General features: G+C 38.9%; 1 protein-coding gene and 1 long non-coding RNA gene across 2 annotated transcripts in view; one reads left to right on the forward strand and one right to left on the reverse strand.

The window, feature by feature from the left end:
* Positions 1–20875, reverse strand: part of GFRA1 (GDNF family receptor alpha 1) — a 132707-nt gene that overhangs the window by 80298 nt on the left and 31534 nt on the right. The window lies entirely within an intron of this gene.
* Positions 725–19347, forward strand: LOC310911855. Its single transcript, XR_014590595.1, has 3 exons — positions 725–871; positions 8413–8559; positions 19300–19347. It is a non-coding gene; the product is annotated as an uncharacterized lncRNA (long non-coding RNA).

The raw sequence follows: 20875 nt of genomic DNA on the forward strand, positions 1-20875 counted from the left end.
GCTTCTGAGATGCAAACCTAGAAAAACTGCACTGAGATCCAAAAGGTGCTCTGAATTTACAATCTATAATAGCAGAAAAAAGGCTATTGCCTCCAAAGGCCTGAGCCCCTAGACATACTACATAGCAACAACATTTTTACATTATTCATTTAAATTCACCCAGGCTGTCCAGCACAAAATATCAGGGTCTAGAGAAAGAAAAAACCCACAAAGACAAATTGCAGGTACTGCTGTCCATATGCAATGAACCAGCCCAGCAGCTCAGGGTATTTCCATGCACCAGTCAGCTGTGCAGCACATGTGGAGGGAGGGAATCCAGCACTTCCCAGCGTCTGCTGTGTGTGGCTATACCAGACCTCATGTGCACACCAGTTCCAGCTGGGCTTGCCAGATGTCTCAGATTTATGGGCATATGGCAGTCCACACGGTAGCATCTAAACTTTTAGGACTTCCACAATACCCAGACTAATCTTTTAAACCCCTGGAATCTATATGAACAATACCTCTGTGTGCAAAACGGAGTATGTCCAGGAGCATGCAGATGACTGGTGCCTGACATGGATTAATGGCCCAAACTATCTGCAATCTTATATTCACTGAGAAGTCATGAACCCTGCTATTTTTTTCTGTCTGAGTTATGAAGCAGAGCTCACCAGGCTGTAAAACGTTGTATTTGATATATTAATACTGTGTTTGGCTGTAAGCATGTTTTCTTCCTCAGGTATTGCTCAAGTGGTTCCACATCGCCTCCTACATGGGCTGATATTTAGCAAAGGAGCTGCCAAGGAGCCCATTTGAGCAGAGCTGGTGTACTATGGGCAATAAGTTGTTGCATCTACAATAAAGGATGAAAACAAGGAAAGAAGGGGAAGTGAGTTGCTTGTTAAATTTGACTCTCATCTATGGCCTCAGACTAACCCTTGTGTTGACACTACACAATGTTTCAGCACAGTGCTGGTGAGCCCCAGTCACTGTCTGGGGGCACCCCCTGAGGAGCAGCATCAAGGCAGGACAAATTACATCTGTCCTTAACTTTTGAACCACAGCTTTCTGGGCCAGGCTGCAGAGATACACAGATCCCAGCTGGGGGAGGAGTTTCTGGCCACTAATAGGACTTAACAGAATGATGCTTCTAAAGCATCTGTGTTTTCATTTCCTATTTTGGTTTGAGTGCTTAAGAAAAAGAATTCTGCTTCTGGGTTCTTGGATTCCAAACATTAAGCACTGAGTCTGTATTTGAGTACCTAAACAGAGCTGGCCTGTTTCTCCATATCATCAAAGCTGTACACTTTCAGCCAGTGCTTTCCAAGTTCAACTCTTCTTTCCCAGTCTTCAAAAATTATTCATCATTTTCCTCACATAAAGAATGCTCAGATTAATAAGACAAGGAAGAAATGCCCTTGTAAAAGAAAAAAGAGGGATGAACATACAGACACCACACTCAGTCAGACCCTAACAACAGACCTTTTCATTAATTATCTTCCTAATGATGCATTCTCGAACAATACTGCAAAATTTCCTTCGAAAATTGAGCTACTCGCTGGGGAAAGAGTGCATTTTATCTTGTTCCCTCAAGAACTCTGAAGCCATCTTCCTCATATTTATATTCTAATCTTTCTATGCTCACTTGTAAAAGCTGATAATTAGGAAAGCCTCTTTGATGGCCAGAAGCTGCACACTATTTCTGTGTGCATGGTAACAGCATGAATCACTGGCTGCGCTAATCCTGTAAGAGTGTTAAAGGTCCCATGTGACACTTACCCTGAATGCTAAACCTGTCCTATATTATGCTATTTCACACTAATCCTGAGAAAATTAATGTTAATTTATCATGAAAAAAGGTTAATTATACATTTAGTTCTGATTTAGCCACATTATGCCAGACTCACAAATAATACTGGGGGCTTTTGGTTTTTGCTCCCTTTTTTTTTTTTTTTTTTTTTTTTTTTTTTTAAAGTGGAAGCTTTCTCTTTCAGCCTGCAATCAGGGTCTATATCCCAATATCATACCAGGTTGGGAAGTAGTGTTGCAGAGGCAGGACAATGTCAAGACCCACTAGTAATTCTAATGATCCGTCTGATTCAGTTTGTAGAAACTTTAGCTTTTGTTCTTTAAGCAAAACTTGCAAACAGTATCTGATTCACTGTTTCTGCTCGTGGTTTTGAAGTATACATTGAATGCCAGCTCTGGTTCAGAAAACAGATTCAAGCTATTTAATTGCCTATTCATTGCTTATTAAAGTAATAACTTATAGAATAAAATTTGCTCCTTTAAGAAATACTTCACTGTAATTAAACCACAGCATTTACTTGAAAATCAAAAAAACCCAACAACGATATCCTACATTTTGAATGATTTATTAATATGAGTAGACTCTAATCTCTAAGTACAATCCTGGCATTTTACCCAAAGTCCTGCAATAGCTGTATTACACATTATACAAACCAACTTTGAGAGATTGCCAGCAGACACTACCCGTGGCTACTCCATGGCTTCCAGACAGAAACCCACGAGAAAAGCAATAATGTACACCACTAACATTTCTGTTACGGAAGTTCAAACTTAATTGATCATAAATGGGAGAAGTCAAACAGACATAACGCATGTAATTTACATATATATCAGTGTTTTCTCGAGGAAACCTGAATTTCTTCTACATCACTGTTTATAATTGAACGCATACTTTCACCAACAGGACATGGATGGGGTCAAACTAATATTACTAAAACAGCATTTACATTTTTCCTTATTTTTATATTAGATATGCCACCATAATAGGAGGTGAAAAACCATTTCAAATTCAGCTGCTTTTCAGAAAATTTATAACAACCAATTAAAGACAGGGTCTATCCTATTTCCTGGATCTTCCAATAGCCTTTTGAAACCACTTCTCTGCTTAATATCCTATAAATTTTTCTTAGAAACATTCTTCAGTGTCTGTGATAGAAAAACTGTGCTAAAAATCAATACTCTCCATACTTCTTTGCCTGCAATACATTATATATCAAAATCCTGTTTTATAAAAGTCTAAAATGAGCTAAAATAGATTCAATTTTAAGATTCAGAATCCAAACTAATGGGTTTTAATTTAAGAAAATATCTGACACTGTGAATAGGCAAACAAATGGATTAGATTCTCTGGTTTTATTCCTTAGGCTGTGAATGTTAATCTCTCAGCAGAACCAACATAACACACCGCTATAGATTATCAAAAGTGACTACTTGCTGCCGTGAATTATTCATTTGAAAAGTTATGCACCAGTGATAATATGAATTATATTTGAAAAATATTCACATAACATTTTAATAAGCTTTAAAAATGATTTCTTTCCCAATGTTTAAACTAAAAATAATATTCAGTATCTCAGAAAGAATTATGGATTTACTGGATGTGTTCAGTAGTCCTCCCATAAGGTATCTAAGACTTAGGGGGAACTGATCATGTAAATGCTCTTTAAGATGTATTTGTTCCATAAATTAAAGGTAATTTCTCTCATTGTATATTTCTCTCAAAAATTGTATATTTCTCTCAAAGGCCTCTAATCAAATTATCTCCATGCATATAATAGCTGGTCTTGTTAAAATGTATTTGTAAGACATTCTAAAATTGAAATCAGCAAGGTTTGCATTTCTGTGTTTGATTTGTGGCTGAGCAATGCAACCTCCTCTTTCCTACCTTAGATGTCCACGGTAGGAGCTGAAACGTCAAAGTTTTCTTTTTCTTCCTTTTGCTTCCATTGATCTCCAGTGGAAAATCTCAGCCAGTCCTCCTCCTCCCTACTCCTGTCTCAGCAGGTTCACCTGCCCTCAGCTTCCAGCACCATTCTGACACTGATGAATCACCAATCTTCACTCGCATCTCTCATTTCTCCTAGGTTTCAGGCTATCTCCTTTCTCTGCCTGCTTCTCAAACACACAATTTTGATGTCAAAGTCGCCCTCTTGAAAATTGAACTTCTTATCTTTCCTTCCAATTCTCCCCTTCTTGCCACTGCTGCTGACAACATCACTATCTTTCTCGATTCTCGAGATTTCAAATTTCATGGCCCATTCAACTCCTTTCTCCATCCCTTGATCACAGCTCAAACTGTCACTGTACTTCTCTATGGTATTTCCAATATGCACCCTGTCCTCTCCAATCCTTCCTCTAAAATACTTGTTCAAGGTTTTGCATCACTTGCATCAGTTACAGCAAATTCCTATTTGAGGTCTTATTCCCAACACTCCAATACACCTAAAATACAGCTGCTAAAATAATGACCCTCCTTGCCTATACTGACCATTGTAATTGGCCATTGGCCATGACTTTTAATGGTCACCCATTAAAAGAAAAGCTACATAAAATTAACTGTTACTTTCTTCATTAAGCTCAAGGTTCTGACTTTTCCAAGGTTTAGTTAATCTCTCCTCTTATTTTATACAACTTTATAATTTTATATAATTTCTCTATACTTTCCTTTTTTTCTCCTGTTTCCTGTAAATGCACTTGCTCTTCCTTCTTGTTCTTCCCAAGGCCTCATGCATGCCACCACAACATGGAATATACAAAATAATTTTGTTTCTTGACTTTCAAAACACAACTCTCTGTTATACTTTCTCAGGTATCTCTTCTAAAAATGCTTCCTTCAACCTGAACTTAGCCACTGGAACATAATCCTTGTCTTTATTTTGAAAAAGGAAGTAAGCCAATTCTTATTCTGTCCAGGACAGCTTTTCCTTTACAAAATATAAGCAAATCATTCCAGGAGAGTGATACCTAAGATTTTTTTTAAAAACCCACAACCAAACACAAAAACAACACTCAAAACCTTCCCCGCCTAAACAGAAATAATCAGTTTAATTCACTGTGTATCTCATTGAAAAATCAATGTTTACTAACAACTAGAAATCAATATTTCTTTAGATAAACCACAAGATGGTAACATGCAAAGCAAAATTTAAATCAATTATTCAAATAGAGGCTACTTTAAAGTAAAATTATTTAAATCAAGATTGATTAATTAAATTAATTCACTCTCTCCCAATATATTCACCTACATAGCACTGTACACATTAAAAATCCTTTCTATGAACTTGCACACACAGTTTATCCTGGAGGAAAGCTGAGTTTATTTTATTCCTGTCAAACAGATTGATAAACTGAGACAGAGAGATCAGTCAATGAATCAGTGGCACATCTAAAGCTTTGAACTCAGGTCTGCTGATCAGCCAGCTCTCTTTCCCTGAAGAACAGAGCTGATAGTCACCAGCAGAGCTCCCTCAAAAGACTGTGTCTTTGGTCTGCACTTCTGGACATTGCTACTGAGCCAAAAATTAAAGTTGTGAAACCTGAACAAAGACTACAGAAACAGGCCAACCTCACATCATACAGGCATACATTTCAGATCAGTAATTTGAGCATGGATATACAATAGTTCCAGAAACAGAGTTCCATCAGAACAGTCTCAAAAATGAGATGCTTCTCCCCCCAGTCCAGGATTTTGCAAGGTGATAGAAAATATGTAAAAATAAATTTCAGTGCACTGGTCAAAATCTCTTTTTACACCACAAATGCAAGGCAATAAAACCTAAAGTGTACTGCCCTGCAAATAAGTCTTTTACTATTTCATTATTTCATAGGTACAACCCCAAATTTTAATACAACAAACATTTAATTCAAAGGTTTTTCTGGCTATGAGGACTGTATTGGGCACTAAAGCAAGAAGAAAAACAGATCTAAACTAAAAGTGCAATGAAGTGATTATGACGGTTATGAATCAGCCTTCCATTATTGAGCCACTTTAGCAGCATGTAATAGATTCTGATTAAGCTCTTTAAGCTGAATTACATTGTACTATTAGAAGACTACTCAATTAGTATTTTTCAAGGCCCAGAAGCTAATTTTGCCAGCATCCCTAATTTTTACCAAGGTCTGATCAGACCTCACCACAGTGAGCTCAGCAGGAGCAATGAGCCAACTCCAGCTGTACCAGACCTGCTATTAAAAACCTCAGGCTGACGTCAAAGCTCAGAGCTCTGCCACTTGTGGGGAAGCTTCACCCCGTATCACAGGTAGGAATTCCAAGATTCCCCATGGGGATACAGACACCACATGCTTGTAAGAGACAATTCATGGACTGGATTTTTTTGCCATTTCAGAAGCAAAAGAAGATTTTTGCCATTTCATAAGCCTTGTACTACTGTAAGGCTGTTAGATGCCACTATAAACATTTAGAAGCTGAAACAAGAACAACTCAAGTTTTCCAAGCAGTTTATAGGTGCTCCTGGCAATGCAAGGTGTAATCACAGCACACTGTTGCTCCTTGACTGCACAATAGATTTTGAAACACTGCAATCATTCGTGTTCCTGTTGTAAGACAAAGTATTGCCTCCTGTTTTCACCATATAAGCAGGACTATTCACGCCTACAAAAAATGGCGAGAGTTGCAAAAAAGAAAAGGAAAAAAACCCTCAAAAAACCAAAACCAAAAAAAATCCCATAGCACTGCAGCAGCTCCATCTACAGAAATCCTGAGTAGGAAATGACTGTGTCTACCTTAGAGACAGCAAACAGGTCCCTCTGACCTATGGGTCAGATTAAAATCCAGGAGGAAAGGAAGTTTCTTTTATGAAACTCCTGAGGAAGATATCTTACTGTAACATTGCAGCTTAATTTAAAACCTAACTATTTTCATCCTAGTAAACACTATGAATTCTTAGTGTAGGTATTTCATTAATAATAATAAGCACATTTTCTCCAGAATGCTTCAAAAAGCTACTTTTTGTATTGAGACTCATATAGCAAAGACAGCACAAGTTTAGCATTGAAAAGGGTTCTGCTCCAAGTTCCCAGATGTACTTTTGCAGTCTGGAGTATTTTACATGCCAGTGAGGCTCCATGGCTCCAAATTCCAAAATTTAATTCAAATGTTTGCACACTGAATGCAATGTAGACACAGGCAATCTAAACCAAGAGGTCTCTCAGATAAATGTATGAAGCAGTGCACAGTCAGATGCCAATTCATGTGATACAGATCATAAAATCCCTTAGCCTTGTAATAAATGGGGCTCCTCAAGGAGGCCTCTCTACACAGATTACCCAGAATCATCTCTGAAAACATACTGAGAAGAGTTTGCTTTTCCAATCTTCTCAACCATCATTTATTTCAGATAGTACTGTAATTTTTGTTCATGAATTCTACTAAGTAGAGCCTTTGGAGCCAGGTTTTTCAGTTTGATAGTTTAACTTTGCTATCTTTTTTTCATCTTGTCTCTGAAAAAGTTCAGTTTAGCTTCTAGTACTCAATTAACAAAATATGTTTCAGCAACTCCTTTGGTTTATAGCATTTTCTTTCCTGGGCTTTTGTTTCACATGGAGCAGTAAGTAGCAGGTGCATTTTCTCACAGTCCATAAATATTTATGGATTGTGAATAACGAAGTGCACTGGTTTTTTAAAAAAATCCTCTGTCATATTTTACATACAACAGGCGGAAAAGGAAATTTCCTCTCCAGGTGTGGGAGTGAATGTCTTGGCACTGTGTGTCAAGGAACCACCTGAGACCAAGGGTTATGTCCATATTCCTACAGCCATCCAATTATTTGTTTATATATGTATGCATGTAAGTCCATGTCATCACACACCTTTAATATATTTCTTATTAATTCAGGCAGCTGGTCTTTGAATCAAGTTAAGAAATCCCACCAGCCTGGAGACAGTAGGAATCTGGAGCAGATGAGCATGCCGTCCTGGGAATTTCTGAAGTCCTACACTATGATTTCAATATTTTAAATTTCCATTAAAGAAGAATTGGAAATAGTTAGTTTACATAATAAACCCCAATTTTACTGTTGATTTAGTGCCAGCTAAAATTTGTTGAGTCCCCAGATATTCCCAGCTAAGCAAGCAGTGGCTGGAACACACCTCAGGTGATCTGCACTTCTGTAGCACTGAGGCTGTCTCAAAGAGCTTTCTAAATGTGTATCATCAACTGTGGGGCAAACCAGTGAAAAGGGAGCCAAAGCTGCCTTTGGAAAGCAGTGCAACCTACTCCCTGAAGGTGCTACCAGTAAGTAACCTGAAGTTACCACTAAGCAATGTGCACACCTGCACTGAGGACTATCTGTGAGCTTCCAAACAGGCTCTGCAGTTACCTCAGTACACTTTGGTGCACTGCAAAATCCAAATGTGAGGTTCATATGGTTATAAATAAGCTGTTTCACAGAGAAATGGCTGCAATGGACACACTGAAAAAACAGCCAACAATATTTTTTTAAAGGCTGTTGTTTACAAATCTGAATAGATGTAAATATCCTAAACCAGCTCTACACTGTCCTCTCCTCAGCATGGACAGCTTTATGTGCCTCCCACAAAAACAGTTTTATATTCACTTACCAGAGTTATCTAATCGTCACTTGGGTTTTTGTCTTGTCTAGACTTCAGACAAGGAGATCTGAACCCCATAATTTTTAGTGTAAAGACAAGGCTCAGAGTCACCCACAAGATGTTCAGCACTGTCTACTTACACATCTCTCTGAAGGAAAAGGGAAATTTCTCTCATCTACTCCAACTGAAGACCACAGGTGGGTCACTTAAACCTGGATATCACTGTCACAGACTGCTGGAATGTTTATGATAGCTTTGATCTAAATGTGACTATTTTAATATTAGTTTAGTCAAGATTCTGTTCTTTATATAAAAACTATTACAAGGAACAGGACGAGCTTCTAAGCATGAAATAAAAATAGTCTCATGCAATGTGCCTGACGCTAGATCTGTCCATATGGATGTCCTGTCCTTCCTTTGACCCTCAGTGGAAATGCAACAACAGAGCCAGCAAAGAGCGCCACGCACAAAGTGCTGCTGCTCATAAAACACACCCTGCAGAACAGAGGAGCTGTGTCCTCAGGAAAGGTGGTCTGCAACAGCACAGGTCTGCACAGACACTCTTCTGATCTGTGAAATAAAGGACACTAAAACACTGTCATCTCCTAAGATAGCCCACCGTGCTTGCAGCCCAGCCTTACAGCAGTTAATGATTCCTGGTGACTGACAGACAAAACATCCCTTGCTCGTTCTGCCTAATGGATGAACAGGCATGAGCTTAGAGAAGCCTGTCTGTCAAAAAGTCACCAGCAAATGGCTTTCTGCTGACCTTCTAAGCAGGTTTGATTATAAATATTCCAATCTAGTACGAAAACTAAATATATTAAACACTACACCGAGGAGGCTGTTTTGCAAAGGCTTTACCTCAAGAGCAACCCCTCCTATCTTCCAACTGAATAAAAATACATATTTGTAATTTTAAGTGTAAAAACACTTCATTTCGTAGTATTTTAAAAATTCTACACAGACATCTTGAAGTGTCCAACTATGTCTGTTCTCCAGGACAGATGAAATGTGGTATGTGATGATTTTTCCCCCCCCTCCAAACATCAAAATAGCAAGAGGGAGAAAAAGTGTTATTCATATACAGACAGTGACAGTTTCTAATTATCGATGCATCACTAAGCAAGGTTTTGCTAACAGCTAAATGAGCTATTGCACTTACAAAATGAGGGCACGTGGCATATCTGATTAATTTTACTTATGTCTGTAATATTATGTAATTCTAGAAGGTTGGTATGTCTTTATCTTTTGGAAAAATGTGCCACTTAGAGGCATTAAATACCATATTGTTATCAACCCAATTACCTTGTGTTTTCAGCATGCAAATGGAAAAATGCTGAGTGGTCATTTTAAGTCCTATCTATCATCATAATTAATTGAGAGGTAGCTTTTGCTAGTGCTTGTCATATACAGAACATAAAACAAATTAAAAATTCTTGGCAAAAGAAGGTAGAGGATTCCAAGAAATCTGCTTTTTGCAAACTGATGAAACCATTTTTAACAACTTTTATTACAAGCATCTGTGAGCTCCCACCAGGCAGGAGCACCAGAATTGTTTCTGCTTATATTGCTCAGTTCCAAGCTAATGTCCCCTAAAGCTGTTAGGCTGAAAGCCAAGAGAAGATATATCCACAAAGAGACCTGACCCTTACCCCTGCAACTAATAATGTCTCCTGGAAGTTTTAACTTAATAGTCTGTGTGAGATTCTTAGTAGCGAAACTTTGCCTTTTTTTCCCAGCCATATTTAGTGAATTATACTCTTCAGGCAGCAGAAATCATAGAATCATTTAGGCAGGAGAAAACCTCTGAGATCGAGTTCAACCACTAAACCAGCATTGCCAAGTCCACCACTAAACCACATCCCCAAATGCCACATCCACATGGCTTTTAAATCCTTCCAATACTTACAACCCAGCAGGTGAAGAAATTTTCCCTAATATCCGGTCTAAACCTCCCCTAGTGCAACTTGATGCTGTTTCCTCTTGTCCTGTCACTGGTTTTTTGGGAGAAGAGGCTGAACCCCACCTGGCTACAACCTCCTGTCAGGCACCTGGACACAGGGACAAGGTCCCCCCTGAGCCTCCTCCAGAATAAACACCCCCAGCTCCCTCAGCCACTCTTCATCATACTCATCATGTACAGGAACCAAACCCTAGCATGAAAGAAACACACTGATGGAAAACTCTCTAACTACAGAACATCTGAAGTCTCTTATATAAAGGACATCAATATCGACATTTCTCTTTTCCTTCCTGTTTTTACTAAGCATGCTTTTACTTCTCTGCTTACTAATTCTCAGAAGGTCATCTCTTGAGCATTTGTGTGCCTGTGAACACTGTTCTTAATTTCTTTGCTCCCACATTTCAGATACATGACAGAATCTTTCTGGAAGCTATTAGATAACATAAGGTCTCTGTCACTGGAATACTCCAGTTGTTCATGTGTTGTGATCCTTTCTTTCTTTTCTTTCTTTCTTTTCTTTCTTTCTTTCTTTCTTTCTTTCTTTCTTTCTTTCTTTCTTTCTTTCTTTCTTTCTTTCTTTCTTTCTTTCTTTCTTTCTTTCTTTCTTTCTTTTCTTTCTTTCTTTCTTTTTTTCTTTCTTTCTTTCTCTCTCTCTCTCTCTCTCTCTCTCTTTCTCTCTTTCTCTCTTTCTCTCTTTCTCTCTTTCTTTCTAAACCTGATTGCTTGAAAGGTTCTAGCAGCAGAGGCCAGCGCTTTGACCCTTACCAATGTCCTTTTTCTTGAGACAATTTCAAACTTCCACTATTCCAACTCAAAAAATGCTGGACAAAATGGCATCTGTACCCTCAGTAAGTGAACCGACTGACTGAAAATATTTGACTTTCCAGTGGGTAACTTATGCGTAGTTGACTCTCTGAAAGCTGGAAACTAAAGAGGAAATGAAGCCAAAGAAATCACAGAGGTCAAGACTTTTAGAGAAATCCATATTTAAACACTTAAGCAAATAGTTGGTTCTTCTACAACAACTTTGACCTATACTTAAAATGAAGGTAATTACAAGTTTCTGGTTGCTATTAACTAATAGATGAATTCAGAACAGAATCTACACTGGTGACTCTGAGGCCAGTATTCTATCTGTGGAAAGGCACTGCCTAACCAGGAATCATTTAATGCTGGAATGACAGTTCCTCTCACTGAAAGAGGGAGGTTTAAAAAGAAAAAAGAAAGGTAAAAAACCCCTGAACCAATGTGATATGACAACAATTTCAAGGAGAGGATCATTTTCTAACATAAAGCATTATTTGTAGGCAAGATTTTTCCTCTGAATACTGGCTCCAAGAAGGTCTGCAAGAAAAACCTCCTTGTCCCAATTTGCAATGAAAGGATGGAGCAGCACAGCCCTCTCCGAAGCTGCTCTTTGTACCACTCTGTAGTGCAGAATACCTCGCACAGGACAAGGGTATTTGTCAAGAGTTTGGAAATTATGGTTTCCAGAGCTGGGGAATAACTCGAAACTGCATTTTCAGTATGTGAAAATTAGTGCCAAGGACTTCCAACAAAGTATATTACCACAGATTTCATATGTATGGGATAACAAACATCATGTTGTGTAAATTCCTGCTCATCTCCGCCTCTAAGTTATACCGTGTTTATTGACAAAGAAATGCAGATCACATGAGAAGATATAATTGATGGGATTTTATTAATTTAATGCAAAAATATATCTTCCCACTAGTTATACAGGGCAAGTGTACCTCTAGAGATTAAATAAAATGTGCACCTGCAGCTCTAAATTACTTTGTTTGCTGGAATTTTAGGTGTGCAAGGTCTAAGAAAGAGGGCATAGACAATCTGTGAGGCTCTTAGCTGCCAGAGCTGAGCAGTAGCTTACTCGTGACTTGAGCCTGAATAAAATCTAAATTCAGGCTTAATTTAAGGGATCATTTATGTTCTATGTTTCTTTTTAAAGAAAAGCTCTTAGCCCACACTAAAGGATTAACAGATATGCATAAAGTAAGTACAAAAATGGTTTTATAGAAGGCAGTAACACTGCCACCTGAGTCTCTGCACAAGGCTGCACGTGAGTTTTAACACAAACCAAACCACTAAAGAGGAAACAGCTTGGATGTTGTTAGTAAATTTACTTTTGTAATGATCTGATTCCAACACTAAACATTCCCAAAGGTACAAATGTCAAGCAGACATCTAAGTCATCTGTGAGTTTTCAAATTTTCACTCCCATAATTAAACTGAGATCACCCCAAGAAAACAAAGGAAGATATGGCTATTTCACTTTTGCTATATCCTCACGAACACAGATGATAAAGATCTCACAGAACAATGGGAATGCTAAGACTTAAAGTTTGTTCTCTTCTCATACTTTGCTCTCTCTGTAAGAGAGCAGGTGCACTGTGCAGAACAGTTCAGCTTAAATGAAATAATTTCTGGATAGTTGCCAGTGCTATGGTTAAAATGCAGGATTACAACCTACAGGGAGACATTTGTTGAAAATTGCTTTACCTATCATTCAGTCAGCAGAAAGAAGGGAAAAAAAAAAAAAACAAGCTTTGCAATACTAGTTACATTAGGGGTATGTTGGGTCTTTATCTATGAATGATACAAATTGTAAGCTTATAAAGCCCCCATACAGGTGCAATCAACATAAAAGCCTAGCATTTCTCCTGGTTTCTTTTGTATCACAAAGCTCTACGTATTTTCACCGTATGCCATTTCCAGTAAGTGTGTGTAATTATAAAGGAAGCATGACCTAAGATTTAGATTCAAGTTTCAAAAATTAAATTGATTTTTTTTTTTTTTGACAACAGGCAATAAAGTTTTCACCAGTTACACTGAGAACAAGCAGAAGTCTTAAATCCTGCAGCATCATGTAGAACAACATGCTCTAACCATACTCTTTTACTCTGCAGGAAATGACAACTTAGGCAGTGCAATACTACTAAATTGTAGTATTTTAACTGCACTATACATGTCTACCTTTGAAAATCCACTGACAACATGAAAGTCTTTTAGAAGAGTTTGAAAGAAATAAGAATAAAGAACTAAGTCTCAGATTTTCAAAGAGGTCCATACAGACTGTCATTTGGCCCTCATTTAAATTAATAGGATTCAGTCATCTGCTTCCCAGAATATTGCTTCAAAAACACAGGCCTATGTAGTCAGAAGGTTTTTTCCATTATGGTTAAAAAATTAATATTCATATTCTATAACAGCTTTTATCTTTATGTTATCTGTTAGTGACAAAGTGAAATTAGAATTCTCATCTGTGTTCGGGTATTGCTAAGTGATTCAAGAAAATATCATTTGTAGTTTCCATTTTTAAGAATTAGCCAGATCTGCAGGTGAAACTGGATTTGAAGTGATTCAAACCTGTTATCAATGGCAAAAGTTTATGCATATACTGCATGGTTCATTTTGCAGCTTTTCATATTCTTCTGGACCAATTCTAAGGAAAAAAAAAAAGTGATTTTGCATCAATTTCAGTAATCCAATTGTTTACTCGTATCCGTAACACATGGAAAGCCTCTGCAGTTGAGTATTATCACTGGGGACCCAATGTGTGTGTCGATTTTTTTGTTTGGTTGGTTTTTTTAAATTTACTCTCTACCTCTTTCTCAAGAAATTACTATTTTTTCCTAGAAAAATGAGTGTAGACAGTCTAATGATGAATTCTTAAGTCCAGAGAGAATTCATAGCTCTGTCACCAGCTCCCCTCTCTCGAAGGATCACTTAGAAAGATTCTCTCCGAGACTTGACTACAGTAAAGTAAAGCAGTAAAAAGTGTTATTTGGTATGAATAAAGGATTACTTTATATTAGATGGATTCATCCTTGTGACAACTGGGTAAGTGTTCAGTGTAACTCATATAAACCCAACAGAAAAACTATTTAGCACTTCAAGCATAAATTGGTCTCTTAAGCCAAATTATACTTGTGCATGTCATATTTCAAATAAAGGGAAAGACAAAAGCGGTTGTCTGATGCTGGTCTCAAGTTAATATCTGCTCACATGGTGTGAGGGAGAGTCTGGCTCTGCAGTAGCACACACTATAAATTTCCCTCTAAGAAACAGCAATCTCTAATATTGTTGGGGGTTTTTACACCACTGATACAAACTACACTTGGTTGTTAAAGCAGTGAGTATTCTTATTACATACCTATGAAAAACAAATGCTAAAACAACCTGGTAGCATTATTGCAATTTGAAAATAATTCTTTTTCACGAGACTTTTGGGTCCTACTGGGACCTCCCATTGTTATGAATCCATATTTTCTGCACTCGTAATTATGAAAAAAAAACAAAACAAAACCTGCTTGTGCAATCAAAAAATTATTGCTATGGGTTATATTTTAATTCAATTCATGTTCTTTATCCCTAATTAATTTGTATACTGAAGTCCAAATTCAGCATACAATAAATAAATAAAAATATGGTGGTGTTTTATTTACATTTACACAAAGTGATGTTGATCCTAAATTTGACCTCTCCTATCATACCAATCAGCCAGTGACTGTCAGCCTTTTTTACTTCCCTAAAAGCCATGAAAAAACTCCAAATGTCAAATCAGTGCCACCATCCACAAACTGACTAGAAATGGATACAGAAATAGAGGCAGAAATGCTACATGATACTGACAAATTAAATCAAAGGGAATAAAACAGCCCTAACATTTTATGTAGAAGAGAAAACTCTAAAATTAGTTTTGTACAAATAAACCCTGACTTGACAAGAAGTAAGGCAAATCTAGCTATAGTAGGTGACATGCAGTCATGACAAAATTCCAACTAGGAAGTTTATTTAAAGAGAAGTGAAGACATTTCCTTTTTTTTTCAGTTGAGCATCATACAAATACAAGTGAGAACAACCTTTTTAGGCCTTTGGGAGAATCATTCCTACTGCTCTGTGTGGTGTTAACTCCTTTGCATGGATATCATCACCTCCTTCCACTCGGAAATGTGTTTTTCCATGATGTATTTTCCAGTTGGCTAACCTGATTTGGATAATACCACTAATACAAAAACCCTAAAAATGTTGTCCTATGTCCAGCTTTTCAGTTAGTTTGGGTATGCAAGCTTTTATTTTAGAAGGAGTGTTGAGAAAGAAAAATGTGATGGAAAGAGAAAAGTAAGTAACTAGGAAAAAAAAAAGCAGGACTGTGGTGCTCCACCACAGGGAGGTGCATAAATAAAGGAGGAAAGCAACTGTTGTCACTCAGCTTGTAGTGCAGAGTAGCAGAATTATCAAATGTGACATCAGGATATTGTTGATATTAACCAAGAAATTTTATATAGAGAGGCTGTAGGGTCAGAGCTCCTTCCCTGAGGAAGCAAAGTGCAGTGCAGGGATTAGGTAGGCTTCACTCAGCATATGTAATGCCACAGAGGGGGTGGAACAGCTGTGGAGCCATGACATAGCTATGCCTGCTATGTAGAAGCTGTGCTGGGGCACTGGCCAGGGATTTGTAATGCTTCTAGGCTCCCCCATTGCTACTGCCAACCTTCTCAGCATCTTCAGTTCACCACTGGGAAAAGAGCTCCCGTGGAAGTTACCAGCTCTCTACTGCTTGCACCTGTCCCATACATCCAAATGCTGCAGCTGTCATGTTTTCCATACTTTCAACACTTGCACTCCACAGGGAAGAGGGATTGGATTTGGTCCAAAGGATGTGACATCTATATGCTTTTAGAAGGATGAAGTACATATCAATTTCACTCTGACCCCTAATGCCATAAAAGCTGTCACCGAAAGGTATTAAAACCAGCTACATGTAGGGCAACTGGAAATGAAAAAACTGAAAATGAAAAACCCCAAATCCACTGACTGCTGCATATATGTTTAGTCCTTTCTTGATTTTCTGTGGTTGTCATGCTGCTTTAGTGCAGAAAGCACCTCCGGATGGATACAGGCTTTGCTCATGAATCACATGAACACACTTATACAGAGCCAAGCAGCCTCCTAATTTAGGCTATTACATACTTATTATTACACTTCAAAAAACACATCTCTGAATATATTTCACACTGGTCTAAAACCGGAGAAGAGCAACAGAGAATGGTGTCAAAACCCAACAGCCCTTTCCTGGTGAATGCAAAATGGCATCTCTAACAAATGCAACTCTAAAACTTATGGTCCACTGGCCCCAGCATTTAAGAACCAATTGTGGGGAGTTTGAGAAGGATATGGATCATGAAAAGATCTCTGAGACAGCCTGGCAGAATTTCTAAACTGAAAAGACACCAGGATGTTATTTATATTCAAGAGTAAAACACATGCAAACACACAATTACAAGTAAATACTCTACAGGCACCATACTTAATATAAAAATGAAGGTAAATCACTGGTAGGATAAAAATAGACAGCAGGGGAAAAAAAGGGAATTCACTTACACTTTACTACTCAAATAAATACCAATGAAATAAAGTGAGCAGAGTTTAAAAAAAGACTCCCTTTTCCAGATCCTTAGGCCTTGTCTCACTAAGTGTTTCCACCCCTTGTACAGGGCACTGAGCATACACACGGCAGTAGTAGTAGGAGACATGACAACCCCAAACATGGGGCCTCCCAGGGAGAAAATCAGGGATCTGCTGTATTGAAAAAAAGAAAAAAACAAAGTAATCACTGATATTTTCCATGCAGGCTAAGAGATACAGCTACAGCTGTAAGCAGAATTTCAATGAAAGAACAACAAACACTATTCAACATCTTCCTTCTCCAGCAGCGCAGAGCGCAAACCCGCCAAACCCGTCCTTTTTCACAGAGACACAGCAGAAGCTGCTCTGGGGATGCTTTTTGGCCCAGGCAGGGCTTCTTTGCAGAGCTCTCAGCACCAAGCACAGCAGCAAAGTCTGGAGCAGAGGGTACCAGGTGGTACCAGGCTGCCCGACAGCGAGGGGAGCGCAGATGCCAAGCGCCGCTGCGTGTGTCCTGTCTAGTGGCCGATGGAGAGGCATTTCCAGCAGCCTCACAGCCTGCTCAGCCCAAACACTGGCCAGAGGGCAAGTGCTGGTTACAGCAGCTGTGAAGGAGTGCGTGGAAAAGGGGAAATAAAAATGGGGAAACATGGAAGGCCTCGCCAGCCAAAAGAGATAAACACACACACACGACACACAAATAATCGCTGCAGCTTCACAGCCCGCTGGAAAGAGGCACCAGGCTGGGATTTCTGGATCTTTCTGTCATATTTGTAATACTCAGAAATGGGCATAATGGAAAAGATTAATTTCAGAGGATTTCTTAAGTTTGCAATATTAACTGGGGCGAGAAGAACGAAAAAGCCCTCACAAAGGACTACTGTAGGACTTATGCAAATATTTCCATCTGGGTTTAGAATAAAAATCAAAGCCCTGAACCAACCAGCAGACAGTTTCATGCACTGCTAATGAAGAGAGAATTCAATTCTCCTGTCTGCTGAAATGAATACTGAACTTGTATCTTAATGTTTTACGAGAATACAGTATGTGTGTCAAAACAGGAGTTTCACAGACAACTGCAGGAGCACTGGCAGCTTCTCTTAATGTTTAAGGGCTGGATCACAGCTTCAGACTGAGATGTGAGTGAAGGACATTGAGCAGCCATGCCTCTACCTTGTCATATTTGAAATTCATGCAGTAGCAGATGAGATGGTTGGGTCCTAGTTTATCCTTGGCAGGGTCCCCTTCCCTAGTAAATGGCTGACACACACACACAGAATGGGATACATTTCACAGCAGCACAAGTTAACCTAGATGCTAACACATGCTCTGGCACCTGACCCTGCCAGCTATTTTCCTCAGAAAAAGGATGGGGAAGAAGCTGAGCTGCATGGAGCCCATCTAGCACCTAGGGAGAGTGACAAAGGGCCAAGTTCCCATCACTGGACGGCAATGGATGAGCAGGAACATGTTGCTCCTACAGCAGCCTGGAATCAGACAGCAAGGGCAGGGTTAGAAAAGGAGGGTGAAAATCTGTTGTTCCGGAATGGTTATGGAACAACCAGGGGGAAAAAAAGGTAGGATGATAGATGACTCACAGAAGTGTTAGACTGGTGCCAAAAGCAGTAGATTTGGCAGCGATGCAGGACATGCTGCCTCAGGAGAGTTGAGCTCCAGTCGTTCCTGCAGTGGGGGAGCGAGACGCATGAGCTCCCATCCAGGGCAGGCTCCTTCCCCTGCCACGGGCTCTGCCCCACCACCAGGCCTGCTCCCTGCAGCACCACAGGGATGTCACTAGCCTGCCTTCCCCTCCCTGCTCCCAGTGCTGCAACAACACTTGCAGTAACAATTTGACAGTAAATTAATAAATGTATTCCTATACCACTAAGCCTGAAATGGTTTATAAATTCCATTTTCTCCCCTTGTCACATAATTAAAACTCTGCTTTCCTTCGATCCTCCTTCAACTAAAATCTTTTGTCATAAATTTTGTCATTTGTGGCACGTGGAATTTGGATCCCCCCTCCCCAAAACTGTTCAATATAAATCAGACAGGCATTTGGGAAATAAAGGAGATCTGAAAAATGAGGGGAGCCGAACTCTTGGAGATATGCCAAAAAAACCTCTAAAGACAAAATTAAAGCCATAAATACGTATTGATTACTCAGGGGAAACTTTTTACAATGTTTTATCAAAGGTTACCTGCTCCCAATCCTTTCTGTTCTAAACTCTGATACTGCCAAATCACAAAGTGCCTCAGCATCTGTCCACTCTTTAAATCTAAGACTACAAACAGACTCTCACTCACCACAGGCAGACAAACAACTCAAGATATTGCTTTGCTTCAGATGTGCATGTGTTAACTGCAGGAGTTACTCACAACTTTCTCAACCCCTCCTTCACCCATAAATGCAAGTTACTGAAGCAGTGATACATTAGGAGACCCTGGAATATCAGGTTCCATATCTGTTAGGTGTTTGGAACATGCTAATAACAAAAATGTTCTTTCATATCAAAACACATTTACTATCTTTTCGTAACAGGCACTGCTTTGGCTACAGAGCTGCCGAAAATGCAGCAAAAGTAATATTTCCTGTTGGCATTTGGGAGCGTAACTGTCCTCAAAGAGTCTCCTGGAACAGAGAAAGCAAATGGTGTCCTCCTGGTGTTCTGAAGAGGTGTTTTAAGGTAAAAACAGGCATTCAAGTGGGTTGATTCTTCTGTATAGGGGTGTGAGGAGGAGACCTCCAGGAGTCAAGGACAAGAAGTTTCACATAGCTTCCAAATTCAAGAAAAGCACAAATCCACTTGGACTCCGTCATCCACTTGATGGCTGTTGTATGAAACGACATTAACAAAAAAGTTGAGTTTACAGATATGTTTATGGGGTCTCCCATAGCCTTCTGGCAACAGTGTCCAATTGAAGATTCCTTACTGGCCTTAGGAACAGCCCCTTCTTAATTCCTATTCCCCACTCACATTAAAGCAGAAACCAAGTCACCAGCCCAGAGAGCTCTGACTTCAGCAGCCACAGTTACGAAGGCTCAGCCACTGCCTTGCCTCTGAAGTAAGAATGAAGCAGCTATTGTAGCTGAAAGTGCATATGTTCACCACTTTTAAGGAACATCAGCACTGAAATTGCCATTCTGCAGGCTAAAATCACCTTTCGTGTGGTTAAATTTTTGGTACTTCCATTTGGAGCCAAAGAAAACCCTTTAAAGTTTTCTCTTTAATGCTTTGGGTTTTCTAGCCCTGGAAGGCTCCAGTGCAGGTGATGCATCAAAACAAATACCCTACAGCCCCAAGTAACGCAATACATAACTTCAGCAGTTACACACATGTTGACAAATACAGGCAATTTTCAAAATTTTCAAGTTTCTCAAAAAGCAGTATTCAGGGGTCTGGCTACAGCCCTTTCATTAAAACACAACCCCACCACTCTTTCTTGCTTTCCTGATATTTCTTCTCAGAATTACATAAAACTACATAAAAAATTTGGATTTTATGTGATACTGCCAAACATCCAGCACACAACAGTGCAATGTGTCATTCAGAAAGCAATTGTATTTATAACTTTTCAATTACACTTGCTGAACCGAACGCCAGCTTTATTTGGGTTGTTTTTTCAATGTTCTAAGCAAAGATTGAATTAAAATAGTGAGAGCAATAAACCGTATATCAAGCCCAGCAACTCTAACTGCCTTGCATCCCAAAACAGAAGAAAACCATGACAGAATTTCTATGCTTTTATATAGCACTGCCTTGCACAGAGTAAAAATTTTTAGAATGCTTTTCTTAGTTCCTCAGTTCCTTCCAATAGGAAAACTGCTGTCAGACAATCATGTAAGAAAGTAACGGTATAGCAACAACTGTTCTAGTGTTCAAAAAAATGATACTGACTTTCCAATTATGAGAAATTTTCAGAAGATTATGCTTAACAGCGTATCATGTTATTGACTGGCAAATCCTACCAACAGAATGGCTAATTTTACAAAGTATGGCAAGCTATTTAGTAATAAACCTAAATTTATTCTTTGCACTTCAGTGGTGCTCACAAATTATGCACTTAGATTTTATCATCATAAGTGATAAATCTGTCTTGTGTTCTGCACACAGAAA

The sequence above is a fragment of the Zosterops lateralis genome (assembly GCF_965231275.1).
Source record: "Zosterops lateralis genome assembly, chromosome: 8".
In the NCBI taxonomy this organism is placed as follows: Eukaryota; Metazoa; Chordata; class Aves; order Passeriformes; family Zosteropidae; genus Zosterops; species Zosterops lateralis.